Raw genomic sequence first — 16,973 nt, 5'->3', positions numbered from 1 at the left:
TGCGTTCTCCTGCAAAACAATCTAATTGGATGCATAACATAGATTTTCACATACTTTACAGGCAAATAATTAGCAATTATAGGTGGATAGATCATAGTTTGTAATCTTTTTCTCTTCTCTTATTGTCTGGAAGGTATACTTTTATGCAGGTCAACCTTCGTTCGTTCTCCTGCAAAACAATCTAATTGGATACATAACATAGATTTTCACATAGTTTACAGGCAAATAATTAGCAACTATAGGTGGATAGAGCACAGTTTATAATCTTTTTCTCGGTCCTGATTCTCTGGAAGGTATACTTTTATACAGGCCAAACTTCGCGTGTTCTCCTGCAAAACAATCTAATTGGATGCATTATTCAGATTTTCACATAGTTTACAGGCAAATAATTAGCAACGATAGGTGGATAGATTATAGTTTATGATCTTTTTCTTGGCTCTTATTGTCTGGAAGGTATACTTTTATGCAGGCCAACCTTCGTGCGTTGTCCTGCAAAACAATCTAATTGGATGCGTAAGATGGATTTTCACATAGTTTACAGGCAAATAATTAGCAACTATATTTGGATAGAGCATAGTTTATAATCTTTTTCTCGGCTCTTATTGTCTGGGAGGTATACTTCTATACAGGCCAACCTTTGTGTGTTCTCCTGCAATACCATCTAATTGGATGCATAACATAGATTTTCACATAGTTTAGAGGCAAATAATTAGCAACTATAGGTGGATAGAGCACAGTTTATAATCTTTTTCTCGGTCCTGATTCTCTGGAAAGTATACTTTTATACAGGCCAAACTTCGCGTGTTCTCCTGCAAAACAATCTAATTGGATGCATTATTCAGATTTTCACATAGTTTACAGGCAAATAATTAGCAACTATAGGTGGATAGATTATAGTTTATGATCTTTTTCTTGGCTCTTATTGTCTGGAAGGTATACTTTTATGCAGGCCAACCTTCGTGCGTTCTCCTGCAAAACAATCTAATTGGATGCGTAAGATGGATTTTCACATAGTTTACAGGCAAATAATTAGCAACTATATTTGGATAGAGCATAGTTTATAATCTTTTTCTCGTCTCTTATTGTCTGGGAGGTATACTTCTATACAGGCCAACCTTTGTGTGTTCTCCTGCAATACCATCTAATTGGATGCATAACATAGATTTTCACATAGTTTAGAGGCAAATAATTAGCAACTATAGGTGGATAGAGCACAGTTTATAATCTTTTTCTCGGTCCTGATATTCTGGAAGGTATACTTTTATACAGGGCAACCTTCGTGTTCTCCTGCAAAACAATCTAATTGGATGCGTAACATAGATTTTCACATAGTTCACAGGCAAATAATTAGCAACTATAGGTGGATAGAGCATAGTTTATAATCTTTTTCTCGGCTCTTATTATCTGGTAGGTATACTTTTATACAGGCCAACCTTCGTGTGTTCTTATTATCCCAGTAAACAAGTTGCAGAGTGGCAGAAATGTTTCATACTTGAAAGCTGCCCATTACAATTCGGTAACATCTAAATTTTTGACGGTACTGTTCTAGGCAGTCGAACCATTACAACATTCATTTCGTAACGCCAGTCATTTTCACTTTGTAGTATTTTTCTGTCTAAATAATGCACTACAGCAGTGTGCTACAGTTCCTCCTGCGTTAGTATTATCCACAGATTTAGCGCAGTTTAATGAAGATGGCATTACAAACAACCACAATCAAAATGAAAATTTAGTTTGAGTTGTTTCATCTCATCATTAATTGCGGCTCTCCCTCATCATGTGGGCCGGCATCGCTGATGATCGGTAAGATGAACTGGGTGCCCCTGTAAACTGACTTACGGGGCAGGCATTCACAAACTTCCTGTAAAACGCCATTCCACATATTTTTGAAGAAACTCATCATTCTACAACAATCTCAATTCTTCTATGATGGTGCTCCTACTCGGTTATAAGACGCACCGGTCCGGTACTTGGACTGAAAATTTCTTGATTGATGGGTAGGTAGACGTTGCCAACTGCCTAGCCTCCAAACTCACCTGATTTTAACATTACCGATTTCTACGTATGGAGTTATTCATAATCAGCCTCCAGTGCCCGACATGGAAAAATCGAAAATGTAGTTCAGTGTTCTTTCTATTTGTTACTCTCAATTTCAGTTTCTCTCCCCCTTCCCCCCCCTCCCCCCCGATTGTAGCGGTCACGCGATTCCAGGCTGAAGCGCCTAGAACCGCTCGGCCACTGCTGCCGGCTCGAACAGCCGTGAAAATGTAGTCCCAGTAATCATTTAACTTAACAAAGCGCTGCTACGTATTTAAACGCAGCCGATAACCTGCGTACAGTTACTGTAACCCTTAATCAATATTTGAAGCAGTTACACTAATCAAACAATTTTCAGCTGTATGAATCTATAAGAAGTGCAGTTAGAAAGAATAAATAAATATCAATATTATGTAATTCCGATTTTATAGCTTGTCCTGCAGGTGCCGAGGTATCAATGTGGGAAATATATCAAAACGCCGTTCGTGCAATACACAAAAGAATTCTACTATCTCGGGGGCATGAGCAAGCAGAAGGAGCAGGAAAAAATAAGGCGCTGACGAACACTGCCAAAGAGAGTATTTTTCATCTAATACTGCCATTATAAAACAGGGTTTACTTTGAGAAAAGAATTTATGAGGATATACACACGGAGAACAGTAGAGAAATGCATCATAGATATCTAAAGCTATAAATTAAGAGAATCAAAACGTTGACTGTGTAGAGGTATACTGAACATCAGACGTATTGAGAGAAATGAGGACGTACTACACAAGATCTGAAAGAAAAGGAATATATGGAAATGCTGACTAGAAGAGACAGCGTAATAGATAATGTATTACGGCATCAGGGTCCTTTCGAGATGGCGGAAGGAGCCACTGAGGGCAAACATTGTACACGACGACAAAAAAATTGCACAATGCTTTGGGTGTTGAAATGCTAGTCTAACAAAAATCGTATCGGTCCGAATCAGAGTTGCAGAACGTGGCTGACAATTTCTGTAATTTTATACACATGGAGGTGACGTAAGTCGACCAATCAAAGCCTGATTATTTGTTACATTAGGCCATCTAAGAAACAGTTACCACAGCCAGTTGTTTCTAAAGACGATGAAGTTCTCTTTGGAAATGTTAGTTCTTATGCCAGACTTACATGCCACGGCGAAAGATAGCGTTTTATACAAAACTGTCGACACGAAAAACCTACGTACCCATAAAAGTAAAATCTTCCAATAACTACACTTTCACCTATAAAACAGTCAATGATCGCATACTAAATACTGTATATTAGCTTGTAAATAATGATTAACGTAACAGTCAATTGTAGATATTTATTCATTACAAGTGACGCTTGTTTTGGGGTTCAGTTTCGTTTAGTTGGCTTAAATGAAGCCAAAAAGTGACATTAAAACTACTGATGGACAGAAACGCCATTAACTTTTCTGGTGTTCCCGCTTCAAGTCTATATGTAATAAAATTTTATTGTAGCTTATTCCTTCACATACACTGTCTGCTGATTGACCAAACAACAAAAAAAGCAACATGAAATATGTTTTCGATCGAATAACACACGTTTCAGTTAGTCAATGGAACTGTTCTGTTCGTTAATAATAGGGCTATTTGAAAATAATTTTCGGGGAGAGGTGCACAGTACGAGAGCAGAACTGGTACACAGAAAACACTCGCGGCAAATACTCGAATGGTTCCTTGAGCAAGTTCCTGGTTGATTCTTTCTGGCATATTTTTGAGCTGTGCTACTGTTTCGTTGACCTCATGCCAGGCTTTACCTTAAGCGCTCTTCAGAAACCACGAGAAACGTAATCAAGAGTCAGACACAGCACAATTAAGAAACTGGCAGACTCGAAAATACAGGATGTTCGGAAATCCCTGTTACAGACTTTTGGGAGTTGTGGAACTGAGTGAACACATAATAATTTGAACAGGAACCCGTGTCCGGGAATATACCTTTTCCGTTCTACGATGGTTTCAGTTCAGATGTTTTACTCATCCACTTCTGCTTGAGGAATTGAATTAGGCGTGACGCAGGTAACAGTTCTAAAGAAAACATAACGAAACATCCATTTATCACTTAAACACAATTGTTTGTATTAACACATAAACATTACGTGTTTACTTTACTCCAGCACAAAAAAGAGCACAGCGTATTACATGTTCCGTACAATACTGATGCATTACAGCAGCATTGTGCCTACGAAACAAGCAATGGTATGCACTCTCCATCACACCTGCTGTCTCTTCAATTTGTAGTGCAGTGGCCAGATCTCGTGGCAGCATATCATGTTCCGTCTCTACAGGAGTCTTGCAGCAAGGCAGACGTTAAGTGACATCAGGAGACCGTCTGATGTAGCACACGTCATCCTACCCACAATATTCTCTCTCCGTCAGCAGACGTGAACGCGTTACACATTTGCATTGAAACCATCTACCGTTTCCGTTCGTGGGTTCCTATTCAGAATATTATATACTCACGCCTCTCTACAATTCCTAGAAGTTTGTAACGGGAATTTCCGAACAGGTTTTAGAGGTTGTGCACACAATTTGACTGAAATAGTCAATAAATCAGTTTTGAAATGATAAATTACAATCTATTCACGCTCTTGCGTAAACTACAAAACAAACAATTATCTCTAACGGAACACTATTGTCTTGCGCATACATTATTTGATACTAAATCAGTATTTGCGTTTTAGGTACAGGAAAACACATAGCTAACATGTCGTGTTAAATCTAGCTTTCTCTTTCAAGAGGAGTGAATATTATCTACATTTGTCATAAATTTAAGCGATTTCGACTATGTTAGCGAATATGACATGAAAACTTTTAGGAAAATCTTAAGTTTTACCAAAGGTTTGCCTGTTGTCTTAAATAAATGCCTAATTACTAATACTTTTAGTTCCATAGAGTAAAAGGAACACTGGCTCTTCGTTGCTAAAGCTTCGCCAGTTAACTACTGGGATTTTAATACTCTGCCTGTGGAAGGTGTTACTTTAGATTTTACACTGATATTTCAGGTCCTCCTACAGCTGTCATTATCTGGAGTGGATGGAGAGTCGATTAATCTAAAAAACACTTGTGTGTACCACACACACATACAGGTACTTGGGTAACATCAGATGATGTGTAGTGCACACCTGCCCATTTAGGAGACCCTATCGTTCTCAACTATATGATTCAAGTCCACGTAGAAGCAGACTAGCTTGTCACAGAACCTTCGAAGTCTCTGGTTCAGTCCTTTCACTCAGAACCACGAGGTCACAATCAGTCCCGGGAACGAAAATACTGCCAATTGTGAGCTTCGTTGAAATTCCGTGAGCTAGGCTGCGCTTCTTAACCTTCTCTGCTAGTCGTAGGAATGATCCTAGTGTTACCTCGAAGACCAGGCGAAATCCATTACTTCTTACAACGTGTATCAAAATCTGCAGCTGGTTGCACCCTGTTCCCTCAATGGCTGTTTCATCTTCCTGAAAGAAGCCACCAGGCATACACACTGAGTGCAGTTGGTGTTCCTTCCCCTTCTTGGTTGCAGTTTCCCTAAGGGTTGCCATTATTAGCCACACGTTTGAACTGGCGTCTGTTACTAGACCTCTCAACCTTCTGAGTGCCTCCTCTGGACTCAGGATGCAGGAACTTGCCAAACAGTTGAATTCAGTCTTATTTGCTCAGTTTCAGTTTCAGCACCTCAAACCTATTGGGTAGGAGGGATTTCTACACCACCTTAAGTCATCCCTGGCCCCTGAATTCCACGTACAGGACGTCTAGACCTATCATTGACACGCCACCCGCCAACTGGACCGAATGTCAGACCTAGTACTTACTGCAGAGGAGATAGGATCCACAGGGGAGGAGACTACTGGAGCTACCTTCTTCAAGTACCTCTGATACGCGACTCCCAACACACTGATTCTCAGCAGCTGCCAATCTTCTGACAGCAGTCAGGGCGAATTCCAGCTGCTTACGAGCGTGTTCGAGAACAGGATTCACCGTGGGGCTGCATTGTTTTACATGACAGTGAAACAATAGCTTTAAAGAAAGCCTGTTAGTTATCTTTTAATATGTTAAGTTAAAAATATTACTAATTATCTTTAATAACAACCTGGACACAAAATGAGATTTCTATTAAGACAATACAGAAACCTGCTGTAAAAATTACTGGTTTCCTCATACTTGTTGTGGTTGTATTCGCTAACAAACTCAAAAACAAAGAAAATTTACGATAAATGTAGATAACACATTCGTTTCTTGAAAAGGAAAACTAGATGTAATATTTTATATTAGTTATAAAATGTGCACAGTAACACTGCCCCTGAAAAGTAGTGAATCTCACATAATACCAAGTACAGAAACCTGGTTAAACCTGAAGTTGATAAGTTGACACCGGTGAGATTCTGAGGGGGGGCGGGGTTAAGCGTATAGGGAAACAGAGTTAGCATGTTTGTCGCAGTAGACAAGACCCTCACATGCATAAAAACATAAATTAAAGCTGCAGGGGAGATTATTTCGACAAGATTCAGTATCACGGGTGGCCTAAAATTGTAACTCGATACTTTCTGTGAACCATCAGACTCACCTACTAATGTAACCGAAGACTCGAGGGAAAAACTCAGTTCCTTAATACTTCCCCTATGAAATGTAATCGTTGGTGGATAATTTAATCACCCAACTACCAATTGGGAAAATTACAGTTTCATTTCTGGTGGTCGTCACAAGACATCATGCGAAACATTACTAAATGCCTTGTCTGAAGACTACCTACAGCAGAGGGTTCGGAAACCACTCGTGTTGGAAACATATTAGATCTAATGGTAAAAAATACACCTTATCTTTTTGAGGATGCCACATCGAAACAGATATCAGCGATCATGACGCGGTTTTTGGCAACAATGGTTGCCAAAGTACGAAGGACAACTAAAACAGATAGAAGAATATACAGGATCTCTCCTTAGAGTCATCAGGAGCATTTTCGCTTTTTTTTTTTTTGTAATTTAGTATTTGAATTGTGTAGCTGGGGTCAGCCGAAAGAAATAGTGCTCATCACGTCTTTCATGCAATTCATTGTCGACGGAAAGCGTCGGTCTGTTTGCCGTCACAATCAAAATGATTTTTAAAGCGGAATTGAACGTGCCCATTCGATGAGGCGGTCCCAGCTTAGTATAGTTCGATATTCGTTTTATCGATGTGTGCCATCAGGGACCATAAAACACGAAGAATAGCCAGTATTCCACTGAGTCGCTGCTGGATTGTTGTTTATTCTTATTGATTCAGTGTACCTGTTTAAACATGTCGATAAAACGTATACCGAACTAGACTAGTTTCGAAGCTCTCTATCGAATGGTCACGTATATTTACGATTTAAAAATAATTTTGTTTGTAATGGGAAACGAACCGGCGCTTTCTGTTGTCACTGGGAGTCGGATGAAAGACATGATGGGCACGGTTTGCTTGGGCTGACTCCCGCTACACAATGCAAAAGTGAAATTGCAGATGTGTGACGAAACGCTAAAGGGAAACTGCTTGAAGGCGCGTAAGAGAGAAATCCGGAGTATGTTCAGTAAACTGGTTAAGAATGCATTAGAGTCATATCGCAACAATGAACTTGAAACTTTTATCACGCGGCTGGACCATGTGGAGGAGATATTGCTCAATTTTAAAAGATTAGTTGACCATGCATTTGACAGGTATGCACCTAGTAGAACGGTTCATAATGGGAAGGACCGTCCATGGTATATAGTCACTGTAATGAAACTTCTAATGAAACAGAGACTACTGTGTAATGGGTACAAAACAAAGCGTAGGAGTACGGACAGAGTGATACCGAATGAAACACGTTTGGCAGTCAAGAGAGCAACCCGTAAAGTTTTCAGTCACTACCGTAGTAGAATCTTGTCAAATAATCTTTCAAAAACGCAAAGAAATTCTGTTCGTATGTAAAGGCTGCTCACCTAAATTAGTGTCCAGTCACTCGCGGATGACACAGGAACTGAAACTGAGGGTAACAAAGCAAATACAGGAATGCTTAATTCCGTTTTTAAATGTTCCTTTACAAAGGGAAACCAAGGAGAATTGCGCCAATTCAGTCCTCATAATACTGGAAATACTCATGAAAAAAGTATTAGTCGAGTGGTACTGATAAACAGCAGTATCAGGTTCAGTAATGTAGTAGCGTGTCAGTTAGCCCCTCAGTTAACTATAATCTATAGTAGGTCTCTCGAACAAAAAACTGCACCTAGTAGCTGGAAGAAAGCTCAGGTCACACCCGTTTACAAGAAGGACAGCAGAAGTAATTCGCAAAACTACTGACCAATATCTATAACAGTCACTTTTTACAGAATCTCAAACATGGTAATGTATCTTTGACACATGACCTCCTCAATGCCAACCAGCATGGACTTCGTAAACATAGATTATGTGCAACTCAAGTGGCACTGTTCTCGCATGACATCCTGAAAGTCAGTCAGGTAGATGCAGAACTTCTCGATTACTGAAAATCATTTAAGTCAGTACCACTCCTATGCTTATTAGCAAAAGTAAGATGGTGTGGGAATCAAGCGAAATTTGTGAAAGAGATTGAGGATTTCTTGGTAAGGTGGGCGTAGCAAGTTTTATTGGTTAGAGAGTCGTCAACGAAAGTAGTGGTAATTTCGGTGTGTACCCAAAGGAACTACGTTCGAACCCTTGCTCTCTGCATTGTATATTAATTACTTTGCGGAAAATATTACTAGTAACCTCTGACTTTTCGCTGATGATGCAGTAATTTACAATAAAGTACAGTCTGAACGAAACTTCCTAAATATATAGTCAGACCTTGATAAGATGTGAAAGTGGTGCAGACATTGGCAACTTGATTTAAATGTTCAGACAAGTAAAATGTCCACTTCATTAAAGTGTTCTATAAACATAACATCAGTGAGTCGTCGATGGAAACAACAAGCTCATAAAAATACCAGGATGTAAAACTTAGTAAGGACAGGAATTGGAACGATCACATTGGCCCAGTCGTGGGTAAAGTATGTAGTAGACGCCGATTTATTGCTAGGACACTAGGGATACGGAATCAGCGCACAAAGGAGATTGCTTACAGATGTCCTATGCGACCACTTCTGAGTTGGACTAACAGGGGATATTGAATGTATACTAGGATGACCAGCACGAATGGACACAGGTTTGTTTGATCCCTGAGAAAGTGTAACAGAAATGCTGAAGAAACTGAATAGGCTCTTGGAAATACATGTAAACTATCAAGAGAAAGCCTGCTCACAATGTTTCAAGAGATGGCTTTAGGTGATGACTCCCCCTACACATCGTTCCCATAGGGATGGTGAAGAAAAGATTAGATTAACTATAGCACGCCGCATGTGAATGGAACGGGAAGGAACCCTAACAATTGGGACAGTGGGAAGTACCCTCTGCCATGCACAGTGCTTTGATAAGTGTAGATGTAGATGTAATTACTGTAAAACGGCTGGACATAGTGCTGAGGTATGAAAAAAGAAGCACAAACGACAAAAGAATCAGACACTCAAACATACTGCAGTGGTTTATATTAAAGAAGTCATGTAATGTTCGTAACGAAAGCGCTCAACTTCAAAAACTTCCACGTTCAAAACGCCTCGTCACTGCTACTTTTTCTATCAAGAGCAAATCATTATCTGTACCCCTTCAAGTTAACGTAGTGCCAATCAATATTCGAACAGACACTGGACTGTCAGTTTCTGTCTTAATCTACAAGCTTAGCGAAAGTTAGGACCAACATTTTAAACAGACTTCAAAAGTTAGCTATTTTGTTGCTGTAATGAGGAGATTCCAGTAAAAGGACAACAGTTGTTACCTATAATCAGTTTACGAATCAGGCTACATTCGTTGTTCTTTAAAGTCTCTTCGGGTTTGCTGCCGGATACTAAAATCAATTCTATTCATTATTTCGGCCATCCGACTGTTCGCACATCTTCAGGAGAATGCTGCTTCTGCTACTGAGCCCCGCTGAGAACTGAACATTCGTTGTTGTAAATGAAAGCAGCGAATTTACGATGACTGGATCTTTTCAATGTTTTGGGCTTCACTGTTCACAAAGGAGAGAATAAAATTCAAACTGATATTCGTAATGGAAAGTTAAATGAGTTCTTCCAAGAATATAATTATATTTTCTCCTAAGCAACAAGCAGTGTTAAAGGTTACGAGGCAAACATTACACTGAGGAAGAATGCGGTACCGAAATTTGTAAATCATTCAAGATTACTTTAGTGTTAGAATGCAGGTAATGCAGAAACTTGACTGTCTTGAGTAGAATGAGATTATACAAGCCATAACCGTTAACCAGTGGGCAACGCTGATCGTAGTTGTACAGCAACCGAAAGACTCATTACACATCTGTGTAGATTTCAGAGCGGCGGTCTATGGTCACTACATTATTGACTCATATCCTATTCTCAAACCGCAATGACATAGGTCAAAATTAGGTGGTAGCATGTGCTTTGCTAAGCTTGATCTTAAATAAGCGTATCTGCTAATCCCTTTGGTCGAAGACACAGAGATTTGTGGTGATAAATACCCCATTTTTTCGCTACTGTTATGAATGGTTACCCTTTGGAATATCCACAGCATCGGGTTTGTCCCTGCGGTATGCAGAACAATTAATATGAAAAGATCTGAGCGCTGTGAACTGCGTAGACGACGTAACTTCCTCAGGAAAAACCCCGACGGAACTGTCTCAGAATCAGGAACCTCTTTTCAAAATTCTACAAGCAACGAAGATCATTTATTAATTGCATTCCATTATACCCTGTTACCTATAACTTAACACAAGCAGTATTGATTCTTACATAATTTATGCAATACACATTAATACTTAATTTTATCTCACACAGTGCTACCTCCCATCAGAATAACAATCTCTAAGAATTTCTGCTATTTGTCATAATAATAATAATAATATGTATTATTTCTACTATAAACAAAACTACACCTACTACTACTGTAATAACTTCAGTTCTTGTCTGTCATATTCCACAATGCACTCTACCGCTCTCCAGCAGACAGATATGCCCTGCTACTTCCTTTGGCGCAACAAAGGTAAGTGGGCCTTCTACCGACGCAAAGTGCAGTAATTGTGGCATATAATGTCTGCACATGGCATCAAGCTGACGCCGCAACATGTTGATGTCATTGAAAACCTCCTAGTACCCAAGGATGCCAGTAATTATATTCGTTACTGAGGTAAATGAATTTATCGGTAGTTTCTTCCTCATGTAGCTACCATCAGGGCATAACTGCACAAGTTGTTACGCCAAGGCAGCGAATGGAACTGAAACACTGAATGCCAGTGCGCAATTGACTAATGAAAGTAACGTTTGCTTGACGTTAAATGTCTTACAACATACCACCCGAACGAAACGCTCACAATTGCTGCGGATGCTTCAAATTATAGTCTAGGAGCCCGACAGCATAATTTCGAATGATGAAATACGTTCGCTTCAAAGACTGTGATGAGGCACAAAGAAATTACAGCCAGCTCGAGATAGGCTCTTGTGATTATATTTTCAGTCAAGAAATTTCATGATTACATTTACGGAAGTAAATTTATTCCCCTCAGAGACCATAAACTTTAGTGGAAGTACTGCTCCTATTTGAACAGCCCAACAATTGCTGTGCTGGTAGCTACTTTTGATGAATTACAGCTACGAAATTATACTCCGGTTCAGAGCAAAACACGCAAACGCAGATCTGCTTTTACGTCTACCTATAGCGCAACACATCAGCTTATGTTTGTTTTTCAAGAGAAGACAGTAGTCAAAACACTGTGGGAAACTTCCCAGTGAAGTCATAACTGCCAAACTCGTACCTAAAATTCCTCCGCCACATCAAACGATTAAAGTGGTATATTCAGAGGGAGTCGCCTAACGATAATCGGTAAGAGATTAAGTCTTATTGAAATATAAGAAGTGTGCTTGCAGTGTACAAAGGTGTCATTTTGGCAAACTGAGAATCAGGCAAGACGCAAATGGTTATTCCTGTCGTGCTGAAATCTAAGGCACTACAGATGCTACACAAGTGCCACTGGGGCTTAGTTACTACCGAACACGTTGCCAGAGAACATTGTCAGTGAAAATAATTGGCAAAGACATTCAAAAGCTGCTGGCACTTAGGCCACAGATACCAGTCAGCTTCCCCTGTAGAATGTTTTCCGTGGCCACAAGCGTCAGAACCCTGGTCACTTCTGCATACTGATTTTGCAAGACCGTTTTTCGGTTCTCAGAGGTCTTTTCTATTAAAGGATTATCGAAATCTATTGTCCCCGACAAGGGCACACAATTTTCTTCTCAGGAATTTAAACTGTTTTGTGAAACCACTCTTCAAGACTGCACAGTTTCGTCCTGAGGCCAATGGACACGCTGAAAGAGACTTTCTTTCAATTAGCTAATGACGAAGCTGGTAAAACCGTACAATCAAGATAATACTTTATTGATATTCCTCCTCAGCACAGAGCCTCTCCTCACGAAGCACAGAAAAAAGGCCGCATCCCAAATTAATGTCAGTTTTATAGTCCTATCAAGAATTATTCTATTCACAAATTTTGCCTGGCGCCCATACCATCGTACTTTCAGTAATAAGCATGACTGTGGTACTAAGGCAATTGTTTTTCAGTAATCGAGAAATACTGCATCTACCTAACTGCCCTCATACATCGATTTCAGAGTGTCACGTGAGAACAGTTCCAGTTGAATTGCTAACAATCTACGTTTACGAAATCCATCCTGGTTGGCATGGGGAAGGACATCCAGAAGCCGAGCCTCGATGACAGTCGAGATAAAGATTCTTTAAACTGAATTATCCGGTACTCATTGCAATGTACAAATGTGAGACAAAGACTTGGGTACCAGCCATAGTATTAGAGCAGCTTGGTACTCTCATGTTTAGAGTTGGATGGTCAAATGGAGTCGCAACACGCATAATCAGGCTACATCGCAGATCACCTGCATACAGGCATCAATCATAGGCTGTTTTCTTTTACATGATAAGAAGACCTCTACGTGACGAGCCATATGGGAGACATTCCGATACAGCAGGCAGCTGCCACCACAGTACCTCCAGCAGTGGGGCCCAGCAGCAGCCAGATGTGAAGTCGCGCCTCACATCTGAGACCAGCATTGCGTGGGCCTCTCACGGTGCTGTGAACGGATGTCGGGGAGAGCAACATACGTGCACCCAACAAATATGCATTCCACTGTCAAGGAAGCTAATGAACCGGGCTGGATTCGTAAGCTTCCCAAGGTGGGATGCTCTGTATTTGGCAGTACCACGCGAGGCAGCCACCTTACAGATGCAATCACTCGTCTGGAATTTTCGCAAGCCTGAGTTGCCGCCATCAGATGGCGCTCGCTAATCGGGATCACACTCGCTTCCACACATTGAACAAAGCTCAGACGGTTTATGACAGAATGGCATCCATGCGGCATAACGGTTACAATCGAAACCATTTCACGCCCAAGCTACCGCAGGCACTCCCACTTGAGTTATGAATAAAAGGAACACGTAAGCGATGGGGCAGCCGAACTCCTACGGTGCCTACTAAGTGCAGTCGCCTCTGATGCAATTCAGTTCTTTTGCAATACGGTGGACTGGGGCTCACCATTAACTTGCGTTATCTGTTGGTAAGAGGTACCACGTAGCCTCGCAGTGGTTACAACTCGTCGAAGTACTCTCATCGTGGAATTAAAACCTGGCTCCACCGTAATGAATGTGAAACGTCCCCTTTTATCAATTTTACAGGACTGTGCTTATACTGACACACAATATTTTGTTAGCGCAACGCAATCTGACTTTCAAAATTCCCTACAAAAGAATGGCCCTGACTAACATTAAACTATACCTTTCACAAATCACTTACCTCACAAAAATCTTCGCTGCTCAAGCTACTGCAATACAGCGAGCGCCACTACTGCCAGCTAAATAAAAGATTCAAACTATGGAAGGCACTAACTACTGATAGGGATAGTTAGCAAATGAAAGATATTAATAGAGAACAAAGAATGTATTTACCTTGATATCATCATATATATAGCAGTTCATGACAAATTACAAAACTCCGCCATCTCTCTCCCCACATCCACCACTGCTAGCGGCTCACCTCCAACTGCGCAACGCTACGCGCTGTTCACAGCCAGCTGCCTAACACTACAATGGCGATTATTACAACAATGCAAAGCAGCCACAGACTGCACACAGCACAGCCAGTGATTTTCATACAGAGGTGGCGTTACCAATAAAAAAACCTAAACAGCCTACTTACTTACCCCCCATGCTCCCCACAAAAAATTGTACAAATTGTGTTGGGCACTGGGCAATACATATTTGTTAAAATTTTTCATAATCGTAATTACAATAACAAAGAAATCAAATGCACACACTTATTGATACAATGTTGGTCAAAAGCTAAAATTTTCTCACAGTCCATAAAGACAGTCCTGATCATTCATCACATTGTAGTGTTTTTCTCAAAGTCTGAGCAGTAAAAGAAAATGCACACGGAAGTAGTGGATTTCCATGCAGTCTTGAAGAAGTAGTGTTGTCCTTCCAACGGAAAGACAGTGCTGACTCGACATGCAGACAGGTAATGGGCCACAACAGAGTAAACCCACAGCGGAGTCAGTCGACGTTTTGAAGAGTACTGGGGGGTAGGTCATCACAGAGCAGACCCACTGTAGTCCTGGTAGAGATTACGGTATTGGTAGAAATAATGGTACTGGTGAGTCAGCAAAGACGCAGACCCACTGTAGTCCTTGTAGAGATAATGGTACTGGTGGGCCACCAGAGGTGCAGACCCACTGTAGTCCTTGTAGAGATGGCCAGCAGCCATCTGTTGTGACTGTGCAGGTGCACAATCACCATTGAAGAGTCTTGCGGATAATATAGCAAGTCCATAACCACCACTTCTGCACTCACAAAGTTTTTGGAATTGTCCTTAGAACCAGCAATGCTGTTATCCAGTCCCTTGCTGAATTATTAACACATGTGCAAACACTAACAGTCCCTACTTCTTACATATTGTCCATATACTATGACCAACAGAAACGTGTGCAGTGAAATGTAACTTACAAGTTAATAATATGATGAGCTGGTGTCAATTACAATTTTATAACATAAGAATACAATTACAAAGGTACAAAATACATCATTAAAGAACATAAGAATACAGATAACATTTGTAGTAATACAGGCTTTACAAAAGAATAAAAATATATACATCAGTGTCACAAAAATAATGACATAAGTACATACATAAAAGATCAGAATAATTATTGAAACATCGACTTCACACATGAGCATTAAAACAAAACAGAATAAATAATGTCTAAACATCTTTACAAAGAAAATAACATATTATTAATGCAAATTATATTTGAGGATAACAGTATTCCTCATCATAGTGAATGTAGCTTAGTATTAGAAGAGAAAAAAGTTCTATGAAACTACACAGAGACAGGAAGAAAACAAATACACAAGGGTACACAAACACATAGTGGGATAACACAAGGAAAGGACAGGGTTTGTTTTACTGCAGTATTTTGCAAAAAAAACTTTCTTTACTTCTTGGAGATCTCCCTTCGTTCTTCATTATTTCCCAAAGTCCTATCTATACCTGCTTTCTGTATTTTTCTCGTATAGCCTCTCAGTGCATTTCTTTCCATTCATCACAACCTTTTCTCTTATATAGCCTACCCCATCTTAAGCTAACTTAAATCTACTGAGCTCAGATGCTAAACTAAGGGACGAGGCAATGCAGCATCACATAAAACAATTAATATCAACAGCAATGAAAAAAAAACGCAGATTTGCGAAGCAAGCAGCATTAAGAAATTAGCAAAGCAATTGTAATATTACAACTAATCTAAGGCAATGTGCAGCAAACAATAAAAATAAATCATTAGTGAAACTGGCTTAATAGAATAATACAAAGTCAAATTCAATAACACTATGCCTGGCAAACAGCAGCAACTTATACCTAAACATGACATAGCCCAAGCAGAAAAAATATTACACTAAAAATGGCCATGTCTAATACCTATGTCATATCTTAACACTAGAGTGATGCATCACGAGAACTTACACTAGCAGATAAGTTACCAAATCGTAAAGAAATTGTTTATGCAATTCCTGTGAAGGGAAATGTCTTTTTATGCTCCCTCATTTTTTGGAAATATATCACAAAACTATTATTTACTGGATCTGGAGACAGAAAATATTTATATTAGTACATCTATAAAATTTTATTTTAACCAGTGCTGCAGTGCAGCTAGAAACTAGATATTAAACAAAATGAGTAAATAAATACATAAAGCAAGCCTTATGGCATTTCTCTCAATTCTCGTAGATAGACACTTGTCCTAATCAGGTGTGCAGATGTAAAAATGTTTCCAAGCTATTATTAGCGTGTCGTATTTACGATGCTTTCTACAAACGAATGTCAATAGCGAGGATAATGGCCTCCCTTTTTTTTTCTACCACCTGCGCCACACACTAATGGCTTTTTCTCAAGGCGGCTGGCATACCTGGCCGCTCACAACGCATTACGTGCAGGTGGTCACTTAACTTTCGTACGGAAATATTTACGACACCAGTTTCCGCTACAGTGACAGTCTCATATAAAAATATTTCACAGGTCAAGAATCTGGGTTACAAATCTGTAGAAACAAAATCCTATAAATATAACAGCGTCCAAAAAATTTTCGCCAGCATTGTGATACATTCACGCATATACACACATTTCATAACTCTTAAAGTACGATTCTTAGTTTCCAACAACCTTTTTCACAAACCATAGTCCCTAACTTCTATTCATTATTCATATACATATAAACACGTAATCACATTCCTTATATAGCATCAGCTTATTGATCATAAACATACCGCAACAACATAATA

The sequence above is a fragment of the Schistocerca nitens genome, chromosome 2 (assembly GCF_023898315.1).
Source record: "Schistocerca nitens isolate TAMUIC-IGC-003100 chromosome 2, iqSchNite1.1, whole genome shotgun sequence".
NCBI classification, from domain to species: domain Eukaryota; kingdom Metazoa; phylum Arthropoda; class Insecta; order Orthoptera; family Acrididae; genus Schistocerca; species Schistocerca nitens.
The sequence above is the reverse complement of the archived record's forward strand: the minus strand, read 5'-3'. Positions refer to the sequence as shown.